Genomic DNA, 21,710 nt, shown 5'->3' on the forward strand with positions numbered 1-21,710 from the left:
ATAATGACAAGGTTCAGTCATGCATTATATCGAATGTGACATTTAATTAGATCCCGGATTTGGAGCACCCACATAATATTTTACCCTTGGGGTTTTAAGAATGATTTTTGGTGACTTGTCAATGAGAATCTTTGTGCTGATAGTGCATTCTTAACTCTTACCTAAACTGGTTACAAATAGTAAGGTTATAAAGAAATATGACTCATGGAAGATGATTAAATAGTGTCACGATGCGCTGAAGTTGTCTAGATATGAGAAATAGGATTACAACATAATAGCTCAGTAATTATAAGTTAATCAAATGACTCATTTGGCAAAACGTGTCATGTTCCTGATGATTTCACAGTGCTTGACCTAGATGAATATGGTTATAGGAACCATACAAAATCGGGTCATTAAAAGAGGCTCGAAACACTTCACAGCAGAATGACAGGTTAGTATTAGAAGCAATATTTATATTCCATTTGCTCTCGCAATGTGGGTGACGCTGGCAAGGTTGCGTTTATTTTCCATCCCGAGTTTCTGAGAGCTTGTGGCAGTGGGGCCTATTCCATGAACTACTGGAGTCCTTGTAATGGTGGTGCTCCCAGAAGTGGTCCTTTTGTTGGCATTTTCTTTTTTATTACCTCTGCTTTTCTTCCCTCATCTCCTGAAGATGTGATCGTGCTTAGCTGGGGTTCCACAGGCACTACCTGATTGCCAGTTCGTTCTTCACGTGTGAGCTTCGACATCGGGAAGCTATTCAACCGAGGGTGGTATTGCAATCAACTTCAATTCTGCCCTCGTCTGACATCAAGAAGATAGGCTTTCTAGCAAGAACTTGAACTCTAGTGCATTTATTTTTTCCTTCCCTTCCCTAAGCCAGGAAATTTGAAGGCAATTGTCCTGCTCCAACTGCTGACCTGGAGATGATTATTTAACTCAGGATAGAAATCAAACCCGAGATCCTCCTAACCTGTACGGGTCCGTTTCCTATCGGGCATGGACATTTCTCGGTTGAACCATCATTGCAGCTATTTTCTCCTAATTTTGAATTTAATTTTGCCCCTTATATTGACATCCCAGCACATCTTGCGTCGTGACTCTGCCAAGAGAACAGGAGGCAACCTTTGGCCAGTTGGTAAGAGGAGGTATTTCAGGGTGGGAACTCATCTTCCAAATGTTCCCCCTATTTGGCCATTTATTAGAGGTTGCATCCTATTAGAATTGTACAGCAAAGAAGGAGGCCATTCTGCCCATCGTGCCTGCTTTTTGAACGAACTATCCAATGAGTCCCATTCCCTTGCCTCTTCCCCGTTGTCATGCAAATTTTTAACTTTTCAAGTATATATCCGATTCACTTTTGAAAGTTACCATTGAATCTGTCCACAAGACTTGTTGTGAGAACCAAGAAACATAATTTATTTTTTCAATATATCAAAATTATTTTCTTCTGCTTTTTCCCATAGGGAAAATTGGCTCAACTCAACAAAACTACTACGATTAAAAAAATAGCAAATATCTATTGAATCCCAGAGTGAGTGAATGGTGTGAGCTGCAGTGCAGAGGGGATTTGTTTTAACAACTTAAAACATTAAGGTCAAGTTTTCTTCGTGTTCTGCTAAATGGGGACAATTGCATTTCTTTTTACATTAATTTGTGACCGACAGGAATGCATGATTTTGAAACAGGCCATTCCTGAGAATGCCATGTTGTTAGGGGAAATTAAATAAATGAAGCACACAATCATGGTGTACTGCAATAATGAGCCTTTAAGGCCTCTCGAGCAGCTAATAAGCCATTTGACAAATACAAATGTTGAAAAATGTGCAACAAAGCTTCACTAGATTGATTCCTGGGATGAAAGGGTTGTCCTATGAGGTGAGATTGAGTAGAATGGGCCTGTACTCTTTGGAGTTTAGAAGAATGAGAGGTGATCTCACTGAAACATACAAGATTCTGAAGGGGATTGACAGGGTCGATGCTGAGAGGTTGTTTCCCCTAGCTGGAGAGTCTAGAACTAGAGGGGAATAGTCTCAGGATAAGGGATAGGTCAGTTAAGACTGAGATGAGGAAGAATTTCTTCACTCAGAGGGTTGTGACTCTTTGGAATTCTCTACCCCCAAAGGGCTGTGGATGCTGAGTCATCGAGTATATTTGAAGCTGAGAGAGAGAGATTTTTGGACTCATGGGGAATCAAGGAATATGGGGATCAGGCGGGAAATAGAATTGAGGTCGAAGATCAGCCATGATCTTATTGAATGGCGTATCAGGCTCAAGGGACCGAATGGCGTACTCCTACTCTCTAATTCTTATGATCCTACGTTCTTGTGTTCTAGAATGCTTATTCATCCAGCTGTGGAGTGTGCAGTTTGGGAGAAAAGTGGCTTCATATGAAGTTTGAAAAATCAACATTACTGACTAGACTGCTAGTGACCTGTGTTATGGAGAAATAGTAGCAGATATTTGGTGGGATTCTACACTGCCCCCCTCCTTACACACATTTCGAACAAAGGTAGTAACATCGAAAAATGTCACGTAGAGGGAGGACTTTGTGCAAACAAAAATTTGGAGTATCTGAGTGAAAGTGGCAGTGACTTAAAGAAGGCCACACAAGTAAGGCATGCACATTCCTGTTAAGTAGCAATGATACAACATATACAGACACAAAGGAATATAGTGTTCAGATTGATTTCCTAAATGGTGCAGTGATGCGAGAAATATTAGCAGGGATGTGGCAAGTGAAGTATTGGAAAAGAAAATAACAGTTAGACATATTACGTTAACTCTCCTGTGAGGGTAAATCACAAGAATTGCAGGAAGCAAATCATCTTACCTCATTCCCCCCTGTATTTTAAAGGGAAAACTGATACATACCAGGAGGGAGCAGCATGAAACTCGTAACAAAACCTGAGGAAATCACCCCACATGAGATTCCACGTACTATTCGCTTCCTTCATTGCTGTAGTGATACTTTGAAATCTTCCCTTTCAAAGTTTAGTTCTGACCTAGAGTAAAATACTCTACATATGCTTTTGATTAATGACCTTAACATTAACCCATTAGAACTTTCTGTCAACATTACGCTGCTTTCCATTCAAAATAAAATTAGCCAAGACAAGAAAATCAGGCTTACTGCTCTGATCCCAAATCTGAGTTTGTTCTTTTGTGGAGGAAAATTAAGAGATAATATCTTCCATTTCCGTTCTGCTCAAAACTAACAAAAACCTTAAGTCATTCCTTCTACAAACGTATGATATGGTGCCACATAAAAGGTTACTGCACAAGATAAAAGTTCATGGGGTCGGGGGTAATATATTAGCATGGATAGTGGATTGGCTAATGAACAGAAAACAAAGAGTTGGGATAAACGGGTCATTTTCTGGTCGGCAAACAGTAACTAGTGGGGTGCTGCAGGGATTGGTGCTGTGGCCTCAACTATTTACAATCTATATTAATGATTTGGATGAAGGGACCGAGTGTAATGTAGCCAAGTTTACTGATGATACAAAAGAGGGTGGGAAAACAAATTGTGAGGAGGACATACAAAATCTGCAGTGTTATAGACAGGCTAAGTGAGTGGGCAAAATTTTGGCAGATGGAGTATAATGGAGTAGAGTGTAGGAAAATGTGAGGTTATTCACTTTGGCAGAAAAAATAGAAAAGCAGATTATAATTTAAATGGAGAAAAATTGCAAAGTGCTTCAGTACAGAGAGACCTGAGGGGTCCTTGTGCATGAAACACAAAAAGTTAGCATGCAGGTACAGCAAGTGATCAGGAAGGCAAATGGAATGATGGCCTTTATTGCAAGGGGGACAGAGTATAATCGCAGCGAAGTCCTGCTACAACTGTACAGAGTATTGGTGAAGCCACATTTGGAGTACTGCGTGTAGTTTTGGTCTCTGTTTTTAAGAAAGGATATATTTGCATTGGAGGCTGTTCAGAGAAGGTTCACTCGGTTGATTCCGGAGATGAGGGGGTTGACTTATGAAAATAGGTTGAGTAGTTTGGATTTATACTCATTGGAGTTCAGAAGAATGAGAGGTGATCTTATTGAAACATATAAGATAATGAGAGAGCTGAACAAGTTGGATGCAGAGAGAATATTTCCACTCATGGGGAAACTAAAACTAGAGGGCATAGTCTCAGAATAAGGGGCCGCCCATTTAAATCTGAGTTGAGGAGGAATTTCTTCTCTCAGAGGCTTGTAAATCTATGGAATTTTGTGCCCCAGGGAGCTGTGGAGACTGGGTCATTGAATATATTTAAGGTGGAGATGGACAGATTTTTGAGCGATAAGGGAGCCAAGGGTTATGGGGAGCGGGCAGGGAAGTGGCGCTGAGTCCATGATCAGATCAGCCATGATCTTATTGAATGGCGGGGCAGGCCCGAGGGGACGTATGGCCTACTCCTGCTCCTATTTCTTCTGTTCTTGTGTAAAATCAACATATATTTCAAATAATGCCGACGCTACAACAAGGGCCCTTTTATATAAAATAAAAAATGTTTAAATTAAAAAAAAATTCTGTGGCTTTTCCGGCGGTCTCCTGAAATAATTTTAGCAGGTGTCTGGCAAGAACTAGACTGTTGTTTGAATACTTTGGGCCCTAGCCTCCTATCCAAGATAACTTTGTGTGGCGAGAGCATCTGCCCGCCCCTTCTAAGGTCATTGATATAAGTGGGCGCAGGGAACATCAGAATTCCCATGTCTTTGGAACCATGTTAGTTCAGGTACCCCGGTCGGATCCAAAGTGGGCCCTAGGGTTTCCAGTGGGTAGGCCACAACCCCTAGTTAGGGGAGGTATACTAGTCGACTGATCGGCAATTGTGGGGCTGAATGCGGCATCCAGGCTAGGATTGAGACCTGTATTCTGGAGGATCTGGCATTGAACTTTCTTTTTAACTTTTAAAGCTAGGGATAGGGCACCATCAGGCCCCAGCAGCCCCATCCCTTTTTCTGCAGGAAACTTCTGGCCTCTTTGGGTAGGGAAGATACCCTAGACACACCCCTAGCTTACTGGACACATTGAAATCACAGGTTTCCACCGACCTCATGATCTTCGGCAGTATCAGGAATGGATGGGTCCAGCATGGGTGCACCATGGAATGCTTAGGTCAACATGTGTTGTGCCACAGATTATCGGGGCCAATGTTTCTCGCGAGTTTCTAGTTCTGTTGCTTTTCTTCCCTCTGTCTCATCAGAACCAGTAAGTCCCTCCAGCAGATTACTGCAAAACAAATCACATTGTTCATTCATGTCAGAATCCATCACTCCATCTACATTTTATTCTCTGGTGTTTTCATCCATTTAGCCCAGCTCTCTTTTCTTTAGTTTATCCTGATTTTAGAAGAAAACCTTGGAATTCCCCCAATGCATTTTTGATGCAACTTGTCTACATCCCCCGCCCCTCCCATCACAAAATCCTGTGGTGGCTGTCAGACAGCAGAGACCGTGGCAGTAGCTGGAATAATTGGTACTGTCTGTGCATATATTTCCAGATGTACCATCCACAAATGATTACAGAGAATAAGATACCGACTACGTTCCTAAAAAACCAAAATTTTTAATTTGCATTGAACTTGAGCACTGTCACAAAATAATTATTAATCAGAAAAGGGGAGATAAAGTGCTGATAAATATATAGGGATAAAATTTCTGCTTTGGGTGCAATCAACGATTCCGGAGCAAATTGCGCCTGTTTGGAAAAGTGTTTTTTTTCCCCTCCACATTTCCGGTCAAACTCATTTCCCTATTGCCGGACGCAAAATCTGCCTTGAACCAGCGCAATTATCATCATCATAGGCAATCCCTCGGAATCGAGGAAGACTTGCTTCCACTCTAAAAATGAGATCTTAGGTGGCTGAACAGTCCAATACAAGAACCACAGTCCCTGTCACAGGTGGGACAGATAGTCGGTGAGGGAAAAGGTAGGTGGGACTGGTTTGCCGGATGCTCTTTCCGCTGCCTGCGCCTGTTTTCTGCATGCACTCAGCGATGAGACTCAAGATGCTCAATGCCCTCCTGGATGCACCTCCTCCACATAGCCAGGGGCTCTCAGGTGTCAGTGGGGATATTGCACTTTATCAGGGAGGCTTTGAAGATGTCCTTGTAACGTTTCCTCTGCCCACCTTTGGCTCGTTTGCCGTGAAGGAATTCCAAGTTGAGCGCTTGCTTTGGGAGTCTCGTGTCTGGCATGCAAACAATGTAGCCTGCCCAGTGGAGCTGATCAAGTGTGGTCAGTGCTTCAATGCTGAGGGATGTTGGCCTCGTCAAGAACGCTAACGTTGGTGCGTCTGTCCTCCCAGGGGATTTGTAGGATCTTGCGGAGACATCGTTGGTGGTATTTCTCCAGCGACTTGAGGTGTCTACTGTACATGGTCCATGTCTCTGAGCCGTAGAGGAGGGTGGGTATTACTGCAGCTCTGTAGACCATGAGCTTAGTGGCAGAATTGAGGGCGTGGTCTTCAAACCCGCACTTCCTCAGGTGGCCAAAGGCTGCACTGGCGCACTGGAGGCAGTATTAATCTCGTCGTCAATGTTGATAAGAAGCTCCCGAGGTATGGGAAATGATCCACATTGTCCAGGGCCGCGCTGTGGATCTTGATGACTGGGGGGGGCAATGCTGTGCGGCGAGGACAGGCTGGTGGAGGACCTTTGTCTTACGGATGTTTCGCGTAAGGCCCATGCTTTCGTACGCTTCAGTAAATACGTTGACTATGTCCTGGAGTTCAGACTCTGTATATGCGCAGACGTAGGCATCGTCCACGTACTGTAGCTCGACGACAGAGGTTGGGGGTGGTCTTGGACCTGGCCTGGAGACGGCGAAGGTTGAACAGGTTCCCACTGGTGCAGTAGTTTAGTTCAACTCCAGCGGGGAAATTGTTGACTTGTGAGGTGGAGCATGGCAGCGAGGAAGATTGAGAAGAGGGTTGTGGCAATGATGCAGCCCTGCTTGACCCCGGTCCGGACGTAGATTGGGTCTGTAATGGCTCCGTTGGTAAAGATCACGGCCTGCATGTCGTCGTGGACCAAGCGGAGAATGGTGATGAACTTTTGGGGCCATCTGAAATGGAGGAGGACGCTCCATAGACCCTCGCAGTTGACAGTGTCAAAGGCCTTTGTAAGGTCGAAGAAGGCCATGTATAAGGGCTGGCACTGTTCTCTGTATTTTTCCTGCAGCTGTCGCGCTGCAAAAATCATGTGCGCTGTGCCCCGAAGGGGATGAAATCCACACTGTGACTCCGGGAGGAGCTCGTTGGTCACAGAGAGAAAACGGTTGAGGAGGACTCTAGCGACGACTTTCCCAGTGGCTGATAACAGGGAGATTCCTCTGTAGTTGCCACAGTCCGACATGTCCCCTTTTCTAAAGATGGTCACGATCACTGTATCTCTGAGATCTCCTGGCATGCTCTTCTCCCTCCAGATGAGAGAGATGAGGTCACGTATTCAGTGCCTCAGCAGGAATTCCATCTGCTCCCGTAGCCTTGTGGTTCTTAAGCTGTCTTATGGCTTTTTCTACCTCGTGCAGTGCTGGGATTTAAATGAGGTGGTGGCGGGTAGCATACTGCGGGATGGAGTCGAGAACACTCAAGTCAAAGGCAGAGACTCAATTGAGGAGATCGTCAAAGTGCTCTTTCCAGCGGGCCCTGACTGCCTCGGTGTCCTTGATGAGTGTTTCCCTGTTCTTGTCCAACAGTGGGGTGCGGCCTTGGGTGTTTGGACCATAGGTGACCTTGACTGCAATGAAGAATCCTTGCACATCATGGCTGTCGGCCAGCTGCTGTATCTCCTGTGCTTTCTCCATCCACCACCTGTTCTTTAGGTCCCGGGTTTTTTGTTGGACCTTAGCCTTCAGCTGTCTGTAATGCTGCCATGCTGCTCCAGAGTTGGGTTGCTGTTTAAGGCTCAGAAATGCCCTGCGCTTGCAATCTATTAGCTCTTGGAAGCAGCGTTTTAAAAGCAATTAAAAAAACAAAATTTGCATTTTGCTTTAAAAAAAATTCTTCTTATATTTCGAAGTGATAATATGGTGAAGTTTGATCAAAACAGCTGAAAATCGGTTTAGCCCAAAAAATAAGCATTTTTAATCGCTCCATCAATCCACCACTTCAGAGTAACCTGATTTTAAATTATTGACATTTACTTTTAAAAAAAATATGCAAAACTATATTCTAGTTATATTGGGGTGCATTAGTCTGTTAGTAAATTAAAACAAAAATCACATTGAAAAGATTTTAAAACGTATCTTTTAGTGTCCTTATGCCCAAAAGTTCCAGCTTAATTATTAAAACCTCTCTGAAGGCCTGCAAATGAGCGAAATTAGGGGAGGAGGGGAGGGGGGAGGGAGGGAAGGAGAGAAGAGGGGGGAGGGAGAGAAGGAGAGAGAGGGGGGGGGGAGGGAAGGAGAGAGGAGGGAGGGAGGGAGGGAAGGAGAGGGGGGAGAGAGGAGGGAGGGAGGGAGGGAACGGGGGGGGGGGAGAGTCGCTGAGATCCGGGGGGGGGGAGAGTCGCGGTGGGGGGGGTGCGGGGAAGAGTCGCGGAGGTCGGTGGGGGGGGCGGGGGGGAAAGAGAGAGTCACGGCGGGGGGGGGGAGCGGAGGTCGGGTCGCCGGGGGTGGGGGGGGGAAGAGCGGGGGTCGGGTCGGGTGCGGTCGGGTGGGAGGAGCCTTAACCACGCAGCCCCAGTGAGGCCATTCGGCCAGGGCTAGGGGCTGCGTGCTTTGGGCCCCTCCCACAGCTTTGGGCGCCTGCAGATGCGCGCCCACTGTAGCGCGCATGTGCAGAGGTCCCGGCACTGTTTTCAGCGCAGGGACCTGGCTCCGCCCCCTACAGCTCATGCTGCGCCGCGCCCAGCTCCAGAGGACCTGCAGGGAGCCGGAGAATAGATAAGTTTTTTTTAGGCGCACTTCCTGGCATGAAAAATGGGCGTCCAGGTCCGGGCTGCGCAGTTTTAGACGCAGCCCTAAATTTGGGCCCATAGAGTGGAGCCGGAGAAATCCCAAAGAAATTTCCTTAGCTTGCGTTAGTCCGGATTCGTTTTATACTCACGAAGCTATGAAAATTTCATCCCAGATTTTGACTGACTCAAGGACCGGAGGATAGACATGTCAATTTATCAGTCAGTCACGCTGCCTATCCTCAATCACTTGTACAGCTTCATTAGTTTCATCTGATGTTACCATATTGTTTCTGTTATGTCTTTAATACTTTCATGAATGACTCCATGAGGTCTAGTATTGTACTTGAGCTGTTGTGACCTTAGTAGTGAGGCACAATCATGGTGGGTAGCCTTTTATTCTGGGCCCTGCACACCTATGCAGATAATCACCAATAAATCCAATAAAGTATTCAATAGAAACTTCTTTACCCAGAGAGTGGTTAGAATGTGGAACTCCCTACCACATGGAATAGTTAAGATGAATAGCGTAGATGTCTTTAAGGTGCAGCAAGATAATTACATGAGGGAGAAAGGAATAGATTGATATGCAGATAGGGTTAAATGAAGTAGAGAGGATAAAGGCTTGTGTGGAGCATAAACACGAGTACAGACCAGTTGGACCGATTGGCCTCTTTCTGTGCTGTAAATTTGATGTAATTCAATGTAACAGGTTCTTTTGACAATATACAGAATGAGGATCAGGGCAGTGCTGGAGAATAACGTGCAGTTTTAATCATCCTAGCTCAAAATATTATATAGATGTATTAGAAATAGATCAAAGAGTAAAACCTTAGGTTTGATTCCAAACCTTCGGTACTGAGATGTAAAAAAAAGAAGCTCAAGTCCCTAAATTTGTTTTGGTGAAAGAAACACTTGAGAGAAATGATATAGGTCCTGAACAGAATGCAATGGAGAGGGGACTGAATGGGGCAGGCAACAGAATTTGGCACTGCTGTGGAGCTGGTGGGAACACTCTTACAGTTCTGAGGGAGCGCTGCACTGTTGGAGGTGCCGTCTTTCGGATGAGATGTTAAACCGAGGCCCCGTCTGCTCTCAGGTGGACGTAAAATATCCCATGGCACTATTCTGAAGAAGAGCAGGGGCGTTATCCCTGGTGTCCTGGCCAATATTTATCCCTCAATCAGCATAACAAAAACAGATTATCTGGTCATTATCACATTGCTGTTTGTGGGAGCTTGCTTGTGCGCAAGTTGGCTGGTGCGTTTCCTGCATTACAACAATGACTACACTCCAAAAGTACTTCATTGGCTGTAAAGCGCTTTGAGACATCCAGTGGTCATGAAAGGGGCTATATACATCCAAATCTTTCTTTCTTTCCTGGGTCCACATCTCGTTAAGAATTTCTTCTTTTAAACCTTTTTTGATGGCAGCCTCCTAAATGCTGTTTAGGTCGCATTTAGACTTGTTTATCCTGAATGCAGCCAGCTGCCTGCATTCAGGGCAGCTCAATTTCAGGAAGGGGACCTGAAACAGGTGGTAGGCCTTCTTTGTATATGAGAAGGTACCAACGCCTGTTTCAAGCATGGGCGCTATACTTCAGCCTTTACCAATATGGTGGGCAATGCACTTCTGGCATGGAATGTGTGCGCACACATCGGCTGCCATATTGGATAATTAGGCTAATTTCTAGGCCGTAAAGTTTATGATAAAAGAAACATACATGATATTTCGGCCGTCAAGGAGTTGGGGAGGCTACTTGTAAACTTCTGTTAGATTAACATGAATTCACTATAGTTTGAATCAAAGTAGAATTTACACTAGCGTTTGTGTTAAGTCAAAGACTTATAACTAAAAGCACACTCGTTTGGGGTATATTTCCTAATTTAGTGTTTCTCACAAGAGTTTTACATGATGGGAATAAATGAAGGTAATCATGCCAAACTCATGGCTTACATAATTTTGAGTCCATTACTTCTACTGGACACAAAATGGACTGGTCATGTACTGCATGCCTACATTTTCAATATGTACTTCTGTTACTTGAAACACACTGCTGGAGCACTAAAGTTTTCCTATTGTGTATGTGTCACTCAACCGAGGTTTCAAAATCAGTTCTCTGGTTTTGTAGCTTTAATTGGCTCCTCCATAGAGTCCAAGAGTTTCAACACAACACGTTCAGTACAAGTGTTGTGGGAAATCTCCACGGATGCGAGTCTGCTAGCAAACACGGAATATCACAACAATTTGGATCAATAAAAGTAATCAGGAATAGTTTCAGTTGTTGGCATAGTCTTAACATTATTGTAAAACATCTTGGGAATGAATTCCAAAAAGTAAAATAATCCATTCTAATCTATGTCGACATGCGAGAAAACTAAGTGCTATCATTTGCAAAAACATGGTGAAAGTATTTGTGGGATATATGCTAGTCTGAACAGCTCATGTACAGACTTTGAGTCTGCACCGCCATTCAATATGATCATGGCTGATCCTCTATTTCAACTCCATATTCCCGCTTTATCCCTATACCCCTTGATGCCTTTTGTTTTTAGAAATCTATCTATCTCCCTCTCAAATATATTCAGTGGGTTGGCCTTCACAGCCTTCTGTGGTAAAGAATTCCACAGGTTCACCACCCTCTGAGTAAAAACATTTTTCATCTCGGTCCTAAAATTCCTACCCCGTATCCTGAGATTGTGACCCCTTGTTCTAGACTTCCCAACCAGGGGAAACATCCTCCCTGCATCCAGTCTATTGTATATGTTTCAGTGAGATCCCCTCTCATTCTTCTAAACTCTAATGAATACAGGTCTAGTCGACCCAATCTCTTCTCACACGACAGTCCTGCCATCCCAGGAATCAGTTTGTTGAACCTTCGCTGCACTCCCTCTATAGCAAGTGTTTCCTTTCTTAAGTAAGGAGACCAAAACTGCACACAATACTACAGGTGTGGTCTCACCTTTACAACTGAAGTAAGACATCCTTGCTGCTGTACTCAAATCCTCTTGCAATGAAGGCCAACATACCATTCTGCCTTCCTAACTGCTTGCTGCACCTACATGATTGCTTTCAATGACTGGTGTACAAGGACACCTAGGTCCCTCTGTACATCGACACTTCCCAAGCCATCACCATTTAAATAAAACTTTTTCCGACCAAAGTGGATAACTTCACATTTATCCACATTATACTGCATCTGCCATGTGTTTGCCCACTCACTCAACCTATCTAAATCACCTTGCAGTGTCTTTGCATCATCCTCACAACCCCACCTAGTTTTGTGTCATCAGCAAACTTGGAAATATTACATTTGGTTCCCTCATCCAAATCATTTATATATATTGTGAATAGCTGGGGCTCAAGCACTGATCCCTGTGGTACCCCACTAGTCACTGCCTGCCACCCCAAAAAAGACCCGTTTATTCCTACTCTCTGTTTCCTGTCAATTTTCAATCCATGCCAATACATTATCCCCAATCCTATGTGCTTTAATTTTGTACACCAACCTCTTATGTGGGACTTTATCAAAGGCCTTCTGAAAATCCAAATACACTACATCCACTAGTTCTCCCTTACCTATTCTATCAGTTACATCCTCAGTAGGTTTGTCATAAATCCATGTTGACTTTGTTTAATCCCATTGATATTATTTAAGTGTGCCGTTATCACGTCCTTTATAATGGACTCCAGCATTTTCCCGACTACTGACGTCAGGCTAACCGGTCTGTAGTTCCCCATTTTCTCTCTCCCTCCTTTTTTAAATAGTGGGGTTACATTTGCCACCCTCCAATCTGCAGGAACTGTTCCATAATCTATAGAATTTTGGAAGATGACAACCAATGCATCCACTATTTCCATGACTACCTCTTTTAGTGCTCTTTGGGAGCTCTGAAAGTGCCAGGTACTTTGGAACTCTTTCCTGTAAAATTAAAACAGACATCCAAATTATATGCCCAGACTGTGACGTCCGGAAGGTAAAAATTGACCGACTTAGAATGCAATTAGAAGTTATCAGCTTCAGTTCCAGGGACCCAAACATTCATTCCAGGTGAAAAAGCGATTTACTTGTACTTCTTGACATTTAGTTAACTGCATTCGATGCTCATGATGCGGTCTCCTCTACACTGGGGAGACCAAATGCCGATTGGGTGACCGCTTTGTGGAACTCCTCCGTTCAGTCCATAAGTTTGACCCTGAGGTTCCGGTCACCTGACACTTCAATTCTCCGCTCCACTCCTACTCTGACCTCTTCGTCCTCAGCCTCTTACAATGTTCCAATGAAGCTCAATGTAAGCTCGAGGAACGGCACCTCTTCTTTCAGTTATGCACTTTACAGCTTTCTGGACTCAACATCGAGTTCAACAATTTCAGACCATAACCTCTGCCCTTATTTTTTCACATGGCAACTGTTGATGATTCTGCCATTTACACCTCTTCCAGACTAATCTTTTGTTTCTTTTCTTGTCCCACTACTGTCTCCCTTTGCTTTGTACTATCATCCCTTTCTTGCCTTCCACCCCTTCACAGACCTCCCTTTTTATTCTTTCCTCCCCTCTCCCCGCTTTGCACTTGCTTAAAATCTGCTACACCTCTAACTTTTTCCAGTTCTGACGAAAGCTCATCGATCTGAAATGTTAACTCTGCAGAGGCTGCCTGACCTGCTGAGTATTTCCAGCAGTTTTTGTTTTTATTTCAGATTTCCAGCATCCGCAGTATTTTGCTTTTGTAGAAGTTACCAGCATTCTCTTTCATCTGATCTGGTAGAAAAAAGCCCCACATTAGGCAACTATCCAGCACTGCAAGACCACCCTGCCCCTTGAAAATTCAGCTGGACCCGACGAAGGTCACCAATTTTTCCCATCACCCTGCCTCCCTCTCAGCATGCGTAGAACTGTATCATACACCTTAATGTGCCGAGCAATTCTCCTTGTGTATTTTTTTCTCTGAAGAAGAGTGCTGACTCGTGGACTAGAGGACTGGCCTAACCTTCCTCCCTCTGGTTTTTGGTTGTTGATTTAGGAACTTCTGTGCTTCTGTGTAAAATCCTGCTCCGCGTTTATCGTCACTGGGTTTCTGTTTTTTTTTGAAGCATCAATAGAAATAATGCCTCCTCTCCATATTTTTTTCCCATTTTTTTCTCTTCTAACTATCTCAACACTGCTTACTTTTCTCTGTACTGTGGCCTGGAGTTTCCGTTGGGTTGCGCTGTTTTTTTCGGCGCGATTTGGCCGAAATCAGCGTAACCGGCGCAAAAGATCGCGGGATTTTAAGCACAATCTGCGTTATGACAACTCTGGTTTCCACAATCTTTTGCACTAGTTTTTTTTTAAATGGTGCTGGAAGCCAGCCCCGCCCACAAAACTGCCTCCCCGCCCATTCCCTACGCCTAATTTGTAACCTGCGCCTGATTTTCTAAAGCGTAGACAAGGTTTTTTTGAACGTACAAAAATCTTCACTTACTCCATTCTAAGTTAGTTTGGAGTAAGTTTTCACTGCCTAAACTTTGAAAACAGGCGTAAGTGGCCGGACACGCCCCCTTTTGAAAAAAAATTCTGTTCCAAAGTGAAACTGTTCGAACTGACTAGAACTGGAGCAAACCAAATGCCGAGAATTCAAATTTCTAAGATACTCCATTCTAAACCAGTTGCTCCAAAAAAACAGGAGCAACTCAGGCCGAAACTTGGCCCCTATAACTTTGTGACGGAAGCCCTGTTTGCCCGCATCAAATGTGTTTCCCTTGGGTTGCCAACTCTGCTTGGACATGTTCCTGGAGATTGCATCTTATGTCCTCCTGCCTCCAACAGCCTCACAAGGTCAAACAGCCGTTTGTCCTCCCCCATTTCCAATATTGTTTTATAGCTAATCTTATTGAATGGCGGAGCAGGCTCGAGGCGCCAAGTGGCCTCCTCTTGCTCCTATTTCTTATGTTCTTATGGTTCTAATAAACAGAAATGTTCAAAGAAAATGAAAAAGATCAACTTTTTTTTTAATGCCCACAAAGATTTTTCTCCTGGGTTGCGTGCAGCAGTTTCCAAGAGATTAAACTTCAATTCCTGGAGACTACAGGACAATCCTGGAGGATTGACAACCCTAGCAGAAGCCCCAAAGGAAATTCCTGGCAAAGATGATTTTTCTTCAATTTGGATGCAATAATGGTAGAATATTCCTCAAGGGGTTAAAGTGCATAAATTTCCCTTTTCATTGAAATGAATGGGAAGCAGAGGGCAATCATTCTTGTCTGGCCATTTCAGCAGAAGTACAATCTGCTCTGATGATGAGGTTTTTTGAAGGTATTAAAGAAGATCTGCTCCACATCGTTGATTCATGTCGCACAACACTAGATCATCCGCAGACCAGCTCCAGTCACACACAACTGCTTCAAATTCATAAACTCAGTGGCCATCCCCAGGAGGAACCATCTTGTCCTGTTGACGTGTGAAGCAGTCTTCGCAATGTACAGTCACATCATAGACGCCTTTAAACAAGAAATATCTGGCTCCGCAATGTTGCGCCACCTCCCCAGAGACATTTATCAAAAGGTCACAAATGCCGAGTATCTGTTCAAATAGGAAAAAAAAAATATCAAAGGTTATTTGACTTCAGATTTAAAGTTACTTGCAATTATTTCTAACGAAGAACAGTCAGTTCCTGTCTTTTCAAAGCATACTTGCCATCAGTAATGAGCGAGGGGACTTCTGACAGTCTTCCTTTCTTCGTCGTCTTTCAAAAGTTTTCTCCTGAGTTTAGAAAACTCAGCTGAAATCCTACAGTGCAAGTGAGTGCTTTTTTTTATGAAAAGAAAGATAACTGAGAATGGATGTGGACTATGCCTTTCTTATTAGATGGGGAGTGTAATTGATTTCCCTGATTCTGAATTAAACAAAGAGCCAGTGCTGTGGGATTAAAATAAGTTAGTCAGGAGGGAATTTGGTTTGGCATTAATGACCACCGTTGCTATGAACAAAGGAGCCTGCACTTCCATGAAAGGGCAATGGCAGGTAGCAGAAGCTGAATACTGAGCATGATTAAATTCAGGGGCTCATTGCGTAGGACACCATGAGCACAGACTCCTGTCCCATCGCTCCATTATGCAACATGTTGCAGGATTCCTGAGATTAGCTTGCCCTCTAATTAGTCATTGGTTGGGATTTTGGGATCATTTTAACTTTTATCAGGGGCAAAAAACAAGTCAGCAGCCCATTTTACACCCCACCCGATTATCGTTCCGATGAGAAAGATAAGTGTCAGCTGTGGCTCAGTTGATAGCACACTCTTCTCTGAGTCAGAAGGTTGTGGGTTCAAGTCCCACTCCAGGGGCTTGAGCACACAAATCTAGGCTGACACTCCAGTGCATTGCTGAGGGAGTGCTGCACTGTTGGAGGTGCTGTCTTTCAGATGAGATGTTAAACCAAGGCCCTGTCTGCTCTCTCAGGTGGATGTAAAAGATCCTATGGCACTATTTAGAAGAAGGGCAGGGGAGTTATCATCTCTCAATCAACGTAACAAAAACATATCTGGTCATTATCACATTGCTGTTTGTGGGAGCTTGCAGTGTGCAAATTGGCTGCTGCGTTTCCCTCATTACAATAGTGACTACATTCCAAAAAAGTACTTAATTCTCTAAAGTGGTTTGAGACATCCGGTGATCGTGAAAGGCGCTATATAAGTGTAAGACTTTCTTTATGGGAGGAAAAAAAACACGTCAGGCCAGGTGTAAAACGATCTGGCAATTCGCGTTGTTTTTCGCCCAGCAATGGAAGTTAAAATTACACCTATGGCCCTCAGCAAAGAGCGACTGAGGAAGAAGGATTTATGAATGAAAATAAAAACTGCACAACAAAACTGACAACGTTGGAAATACACAGCAGGTGCCCTTAAAGAGAAAAGACAGGTCATCACTGTGGCCAGAGAGGCTCAATAATAACACCGATTTTAGGCCGCTTGCCTACTGCTGGCGTGCATTTTAGATGTTGAATGGGGTCACAAACCACAGAGATTTTGTTTGTACAATTTTCTATTTGCGCAACGCTATTCTAAATTATAAATCCAATAGGGAATTCAGGTCAGACTTGTTCACTCAGAGTGGTTAGAATATGAAACTCGCGACCACATGGAGTACTTAAGGTGAATATCATGGATGCATTTAAAGGGAAAAAGAAAAGACTTGCATTTATTTAGCGCCTTTCATGATTTCAGCATGTCCCAAAGCATTTTACAGCCAACCAAGTAATTTTGAAGTGCAGTCATTGTTAAATTGTAGGAAACGTGGCAATTGGTTTACGAACAGCAAGCTCCCACAAACAGCAATATGATAATGACCAGATAATCTGTTTTTATTGATGTTGATTGAGGAATAAATATTGGCCAGGACACCAGGGATAACTTCGCTGCTCTTTGAAATAAAGCAGTAAGATTTTTTTTACTGTGGCCTCCGTTTGACATCTCATCTGAAACATGACTCCTCCAACACTGCAGCACTCCCTCAGCACTGCACTGGAGTGAGTGTCAGCCACATTTTTGTGATCAAGTCTCTGGAGTGGGTCGTGAACCTTCTGACTCAGGTGAGAGTGCTACCCACTGAACCACTGCTGACACTAAGCTCGGGAAGCACATTGATTGAGAAAGGAATAGAGGTTATGTTACATAGAAATAAACATAGAAATCTACAGCGCAGAAGGAGGCAATTCGGCCCATCATGTCTACGCCGGCCGACAAGAGCCGCAAGGCCCTCGGTCAGCAGCCCTGAAGGTTACATATAAATCTTTGAATAATGAACAAAAGCTGAAAGGTAAAGAGCATCCAGCCCAACCAGTCCACCCCACACAACTGCGATACCCCTTACACTGAAACATTCTAGACTCCACCCCAACCAGAACCATGTGATCTCCTGGGAGAGGCAAAAACCAGATTAAAAATCCAGGCCAATAGGGGAAAAAAATCTGGGAAAATTTCTCCGACCCATCCAGGCGATCGAAACTGGACCAGGAGATCACTCTGGCAGTATTCGATTCTCTGCAGTACTTACCATCGTATATGTGCCAGCCAATAAGAGGTTATCCAGTTTAATCCCAATTACCAGCTCTAGGTCCGTAACCCTACAGGTTATGGCACTTTAAGTGCCCATCCAAACACCTTTTAAGTGTGATGAGGGTTTCTGCATCCACCACCCTTCCAGGCAGTGAGTTCAAGACCCCACAATCCTCTGCGTGACGAAGCCCTCCCTCAAATCCCCTCTGAACCTTCCACCAACCACCTTAAAACTATGCCCCCTCGTAATAGACCCCTCCACCAATCGAAATAGGCCTTGCTATCCATGATATCCAAGCCCCTCAAAATTTTGTACACCTCAATGAGGTCTCCTCTCAACCTCCTCTGTTCCAATGAGAACAAACCCAGCCTATCCAATTTGTCTTCCTAACTAAGATTCTCCATTCCAGGCAGCATCCTAATAAATCTCCTCTGCACCCTCTCCAGTGCAATCACGTCCTTCCGAGAATACAGCAACCAGAACTGCACGTAGTACTCCACCTGTGGTCTAACCAGTGTATTACACAATTTAAGCATAACCTCCCTGCTCTTGTATTCCATGCCTCGGCCAATAAAGGCAAGCATTCTGTATGGCTTCTGAACCACCTTATCCACCTGGTCTGCTACTTTCAGGGATCCGTTGTCAAGCACTCCAAGGCCCCTTTGGTCATCTACATTATTAAGTGGCCTACCGCTTAATGTGTATACCTTTTCCTTATTAGCCCTCCCAAAGTGCATTACCTCACACTTCTCCGAATTAAATTCCATTTGCCACTGTTCTGCCCACCTGACCCGTAGATGGATATCCTCCTGCAGTCCATGATTTTCCTCTTCATTATCAACCACACAGCCAATTTTAGTGTCATCTGTAAACTTCTGAATCAAACTCCCTATATTCAATACTAAATCATTGATATATACCACAAAAAGCAAGGGGCCCAGTACTGAGCCCTGCGGAACTCCACTGGTAACATCCTTCCAGTCTCAAAAACATCCATCAACAATTTGCTTCCTACCTCTAAGCCAATTTTGGATCCAGCTAACCACTTTGCCCTGGGTCCCATGGGCTTTAACCTTTGTAACCAGTCTACCAAAAGTCAATATTCACTACATCGTAAGCACGACCTTCATCGACCCTCTTGGTTACCTCCTCAAAAAATTTAATCAGGTTAGTCAAACACAATCTTCCTTTAACAAATCCGTGCTATGTTGATAGGGTTAGATGAAGAGGTGTGGGAAGAGGTTTGTGTGGAGCACAAATACCGGCACAGACCAGTTGGGCCGAAAGCCCTGTTTCTGTGCTATAGTCTCAATGCAATATGTAATTCCGATAAGGTAAGTGGCCACCTAGAATTATATACATCTGTCGCAGTCTTATTTGTTTAAGGAAATTGTGACTATCAGCAGTGAGTCAAAGAGTAAATGGATGGAGCACCAATTTAACAGGGAAGAGGAATTGAGAGTGATAAACACTCAGAAAAGAGTGAAAGGCATTGATCATTTGAATTCCCATCATGGTCTACACACCCATTGAACTGCTCTGCAGTGGAATAGTATGTGCCCTATCATTCTGTTCACTATTAATGGGTGATCCACACTGCTGAATGGAGCAATCCTCTCAGCCTCTGACTTCATTCTGATTCCCAGCATTTATTCTAAATTGGTGGCCGATCTCTACGTGTGACCAAAGCCCTGATGCCAAAAGAAATTTGTGATGTGAAATGCTTCACAGTCATTGTGTAAATTTTTCAATTGGAGTTTAAATCTTTCTCCACTTTATTTGCATGTTAACACTACTGTGCCCCTGACAGCAGAAGATGGTATGAAAACCAAATGGATTCCTCCTCTGATAGGCTCAAGGGTCTACATTCTTATTTGATAAAGCAATAACAAATTATATTGAGAGCACATCACTATTAATACACTGCCTCCACAGTGGAGTTATTGCCAATACATTTTTGTACATGGAACAGTGGGATTCCCACTCTGTTTATCTATATCATTATTTTATTGTAAAACACGTAAATGCACCACAGTGACTTTTCCCGGTGGTGCCTTATTACATTTCATCAACACGGAATAGAAACAAAATGTTCTGCACAAATTGCAAGCATACTCATGCTGGTAGAATTCCACAGATACCGACTTGAAGGTTCTCCAGTAGTTTAGCCCCAGTTGTTATTCTTCGTGTTTGAGCAAGTACAGTTAGAATGGGAAGACTATTTAGGCAGGGGTCACAGGTAGTGATCCGGAACAAATTTCCCCTTTCCCTTTCCAAGAAAATTGTAATGCTCCCTGTTACTGCTGCAGCTGAGATTGGCTCACTTTGCATAGGACATGGATCAAATCTAGGAATTTCCTTCTCTGTACGACTCAGTACCTTGTAGGCATCATATCTTTCAGCCATCAAAGGACTCCGTAGAGATGCGTTTTGATGGACTACATTAAGTTCATTGGATCACAAGATGAGGAGGACCATTCAGCCCATCTTAATTTATCCATCCAGCGTGATCCTAATGCTCCTCCATTGCAGTATATCCTTATTTCTCACATTATTCCAGGATTTTTGCTTCCGCGACTGTCTGAAAGGTTATTCCACATGTTAAACATAGAAACATAGAAAATAGGTGCAGGAGTAGGCCATTCGGCCCTTCGAGCCTGCACCACCATTCAATAAGATCATGGCTGATCATTCCCTCAGTACCCCTTTCCCGCTTTCTCTCCATACCCCTTGATCCCTTTAGCCGTAAGGGCCATATCTAACTCTCTCTTGAATATATTCAATGAACTGGCATCAACAACTCTCTGCGGTAGGGAATTCCACAGGCTAACAACTCTTTGAGTGAAGAAGTTTCTCCTCATCTCAGTCCTAAATGGCCGACCCCTTATCCTAAGACTGTGTCCTCTGGTTCTGGACTTCCCCATCATCAGGAACATTCTTCCCGCATCTAACCTGTCCAGTCCCATCAGAATCTTGTCAGTTTCTAAGAGATCCCCTCTCATCCTTCTAAACTCCAATGTATAAAGGCCCAGTTGATCCAGTCTCTCCTCATATGTCAGTCCCGCCATCCCGGGAATCAGTCTGGTGAACCTTCGCTGCACTCCCTCAATAGCAAGAACGTCCTTCCTCAGATTTGGAGACCAAAATTGAACACAATATTCCAGGTGAGGCCTCACCAAGGCCCTGTGCAACTGCAGTAAGACCTCCCTGCTCCTATACTCAAATCCCGTAACTATGAAGGCCAACATACCATTTGCCTGCTTCACTGCCTATTGTACCTGCATGCCAATTTCAATGACTGATGAACCGTGACACCCAGGTCTCGTTGCACCTTCTCCTTTCCTAATCTGCCGCCATTCAGATAATATTCTGCCTTGTGTTTTTGCACCCAAAGTGGATAATCTCACATTTATCCACATTATACTGCATCTGCCATGTATTTGCCCACTCACCTAACCTGTACAAGTCACCCTGCAGCTTTTTAGCATCCTCCTCACAGCTCACACCACCACCCAGTTTAGTGTCATCTGCAAACTTGGAGATATTACACTCAATTCCTTCAACTAAATCATTAATGTATATTGTAAAGAGCTGGAGTCCCAGCACTGCGCCCTGCAGTACTCCACTAGTCACTGCCTGCCATTCTGAAAAGGACCCGTTTATCCCGACTCTCTGCTTCGTGTCTGCCAACCAGTTCTCTAGCCACGTCAGTACATTACCCCCAATGATTTTGCACACAAATCTCTTGTTTGGGACCTTGTCAAAAGCCTTTTGAAAGTCCAAATACACTACATCCACTGGTT

The sequence above is a fragment of the Pristiophorus japonicus genome, chromosome 1, assembly GCF_044704955.1.
Source record: "Pristiophorus japonicus isolate sPriJap1 chromosome 1, sPriJap1.hap1, whole genome shotgun sequence".
In the NCBI taxonomy this organism is placed as follows: domain Eukaryota; kingdom Metazoa; phylum Chordata; class Chondrichthyes; family Pristiophoridae; genus Pristiophorus; species Pristiophorus japonicus.